The following is a 4,032-nucleotide window of genomic DNA, read 5'->3' as shown; positions in this document are numbered from 1 at the left end:
AGCTGGATTGCATCTTTGGTGTTGTTTTGTAGTTTATCCTGTGAGTGGCGCAAATGTTCCATTGTTGCGGCGCACATACAAATATTCTTGCAATACAATAATTTTTTTTAAATTCATTCTTATGAAATCCTATGCAAACACCAGCTGCACTATTGCTTCTGGTGATTAGGCAGCAACACTGGCAAATGTTTACAGAGAAAAGAATAAAAATATAAAGATGATTTTATATTGCGACTTGGCAATATAAATGTGATCATAAAAAAATTGTCTGCACACAACAATATTGTATTTATGTTAATATTACATGGATGTTATGAGGGTGTGAATGATTGTGTAAAAGTCCTGAAAGAAGAATACTGATGAAAATATGCACAGCGACAACTTTTTTTCAGGTAATGCCTCAATAACCACATCCACATGTTTACAGTACTGCAACAAACATCTACACACTATTACTACACCAAAAAGTATGTCAAAATAGCAACTGAGCAAATATCCTCTTGCTGGCACAGTTTTTAACATGGAGTACCACGAATTATATCATACATTAACCGCAATTCACAAAACATTGCAGTGAATTCAGCCCATTTCTATTGTGCTGAAAATTATTCACTCATCAATTTTATACAGAATACACCTAATTAGTCACAGCTATTTCAGCAAACACACACACAACTCAATTAGGAAACTACAACATAATTTCTCTCAGTACTACTCCATGGATGGCAGTTAGCATTAGCATTAGCTGTTTTCGCCATGCATCTAACTTAATTAACTGGAGCTACACACACATACGGTGACAAACATACTTCCATAAGCATATTTACCCCTCTAAATAACACACTCATGAACATAAACTATTTATATAAAGTTAATTTTACCTGAAAGCTGTTGAAAGGAGCTTAGCTTTTAGCGGTGTCCATCCATCCATTTATTACCGACTTTTACAATTGAGCTCAAATGCGCTCTGCGCCCCCTGCTGGAGCCCTCTAGTTAATACAGACTCTCTAATAACTGATGGTGTTAGGAAAACATCGTAAAACAAAACAAATGACTTTAATCTTACCTTTGTAGATAACAACCAGGGTTCAATAAGAATAAAGTCATGATATAATCACATACTGTATATTACTTTGCTATGGGCGAGGGCGGACCTACGTCACTTCCGCCCTCCAATCCCCTAGCAACGCGGTCGCCATATTGAATTCGTTGAAAACAAACCAGCTCACAGCGAACACAGCATTGACAGAAAAGGCATTTAACGAGGTTTCACGGCATTTTAAACTGTTCTAAATGGCGTATGATTATGTAAATAGTCTTTCCAGTGAGGCTAGGTTAAGATACGAGTTAAAATGTTCTGTAGTTGGATTAAACGACTGCCCTTACCGCCTTCCAGCAGATGTGTGGACTGATAATCCTACACAATGGCCGGACATGGAATTTGGAAATCTTTATGTCTACCTCACAAGCGCACCAGGTCGGTTGTTAGCTTCGGTTGTTATATAACGAATAAATCACATAAAAATTGTTAAATCACCCAGGGTATGTTGATAAATGATAATAAGGATGACACGGTGGCTACCAGTATCTGTATATTTATTATATCTGTAGAGAGCTCATTCAAATTCAGTTCAGTATTATGATTTATTATTTGCTGAATTACTGGAAATAGCCTTTATACCGTATGTTATTGTTGTGCAACAACAACAACTTCAGCTGTCGAACGTTATTCAGTAAAAATTCAACGGGTTCAACATTAGCATGGACCAAGTTGTGGTTAAGAAGGTGGATTTTTGTTCCTTATATTTACCAGAAACGAAGTGATCCGAACACACGACCCGGGATTTTGGGGGACTCCAGTGAGAACCGTCCTCGTTTTCCCGGTGTAAAGCTGCGAGCCATTTGTCTCGTCTCTGTGGGCTTTTAGCACGCTTTGGCAGAACAAAATACCACCTTTGTTTTCCCTGTTTCCAGTTGTGGTTTGCACAACCAAAAACAACACAGTTTTTTGGCATTTTGGAGGCAGAATGACGGGTTTAATCAGCGCAGGTCGGCAGGTTAAAGAGTCATGGCGACGGTTTGTTTTCAACGCGAGTCAGGTTGCTATGGCTCGAAGAACCCGTATGTAGCTCAGTTGCCCGGATGTCGGCCCTGCCCCATTGATCTATACGTCACAATTTCGTATTTATACTGTCTCTCACCTCTCACCCAAAGTCAGCTGCGATAGGCTCCAGCTCACTTTTGACCCTGACGAGGACAAGCGGTATAGAAAAAGTATGGATGTTATTATAAAAAGTATACATGATAAATATCAACCTTATTTTTTGTGGTGGTTTGAAATGACAAAAAAGGAAATGGTCATGGAGAAGATGTTGGTTGCCAAGACGATCACTATTCTTTTATTCATGCTGTCATTTGTGTTGGTGGTCGGGGTCAAACGTCTCCTTCAGCATCCCCACCTTAATACTCTGACCTTTAACCTTTATCGACTGATGACCTCACCTGGAAACGTATCAATAAGTTAATCACCGCACAACACCTCCACGTAGTCCTCTCCTCGTTTCACTGGTCTACTCTTCGTCCTAGTCCTGCTTGACCTCTTCTAGTCCCCCAGATCCACTCTTAGCCCTTGTCCTTTCCTAGTGCCCCTGGTCCATTCCTAGCCCTGCTAGTCCTCTTTCAGTCTACTTGGTCCACTTTAGCCCTATTCCTCTCCTAGTCCCCCTGGTACACTCTTCATCTAGGTCCTGCTACTCTTCTTCTAGTTCCCCAGGTCAACTCATAGTCCTAGTCCTGCGAGTCCTCATCTAGTCTCCCGGGTCCACTCTCAGTTCTAATCCTCTCCGAGTCCCCCTGGTCCACTCAAAGCCCTGCTAGCCCTCTTCCAGTCTACTTGGTCCACTTTAACCCTATTCCTCTCCTAGTCCCCCTGGTCCACTTTTCATCTTGGTCCTGCTACTCTTCTTCTAGTTCTCCAGGTCCACTCTTAGTCCTAGTCCTGCTAGTTCTCTTCTAGTCTCCTGGGTCCATTCTTAGTCCTAGTCTTGCTAGTCCGCTTCTAGCCTACTTGGTCCACTCTTAGTCTTAGCTCTCTCCTAGTCCCCCTGGACCAGTCTTTGTCCTAGTGCGCTCCTAGTCCCTCTGGTCCACTCTTCATCCTAGTCCTGCTAGACCTCGTCTAGTCTACTTGGTCCACTCTTCATTTTAGTCCTGCTAGACCTTTTCTAGTCTACTTGGTCCCCTCTTTGTCATAGTCCTGCTAGTCCTCTTTTAGTCTACTTGGTCCACCCTTAGTCCTATCCCTGTCCTAGTCCCCCTGGTCCACACTTTGTCTTAGTCCCGCTACTCCTCTTCTAGTTCCCTGGGTCCACTCTTACTCATAGTGCTGCTAGTCCTCTTCCAGTCTACTCTTAGTCCTATTCCCGTCCTAGTCCCCCTGGTTCACTCTTCGTCTTAGTCCTGCTACTCCTCTTCTAGATCCCCGAATCCAATTCTTAGTCTGAGTTCTACTCGTCCTCATCTAGTCTCTGGGGCCCACTCTTAGTCCAAGTCCTGCTAGTTCTCTTTTAGTCTACTAGGTCCACCCTTAGCCCTATTCCTTTCCTAGTCCCCCTGATCCACTCCTAGTCCTAGCCCTGCTAGTCCTCTTCTAGTCTACTTGGTCCACCTTTAGTCCGTCCTATTCCTCTACTTGTGCCCCTGGTCCACTCTTCATCTTACTCCTGTTAGTCCTCTTCTAGTCCCCCTGACCCACACTTAGTCCTAACCGTGACAGTCCTCTTAGTCTACTTAGTTCACTCTTAGTCCTAGACCTGTTAGTTCTTTCATAGACTACTTGGTCCACTTTTAGTTCATCCTATTCCTCTCCTAGTGCCCCTGGTTCACTCTTCATCTTATTCCTGCTAATCCTCTTCTAGTCTCCCTGAGCCACACTTAGTCCTAGCCCTGATAGTCCTCTTAGCCTACTTGATCCACTCTTAGTCCTTGTCCTCTCCTAGTCCCCCTGATCCACACTTAGTCCTAACCCTGATA

The sequence above is a fragment of the Nerophis lumbriciformis genome, linkage group LG05, assembly GCF_033978685.3.
Source record: "Nerophis lumbriciformis linkage group LG05, RoL_Nlum_v2.1, whole genome shotgun sequence".
Lineage (NCBI taxonomy): Eukaryota > Metazoa > Chordata > Actinopteri > Syngnathiformes > Syngnathidae > Nerophis > Nerophis lumbriciformis.
This window is presented reverse-complemented; position numbering follows the sequence as displayed.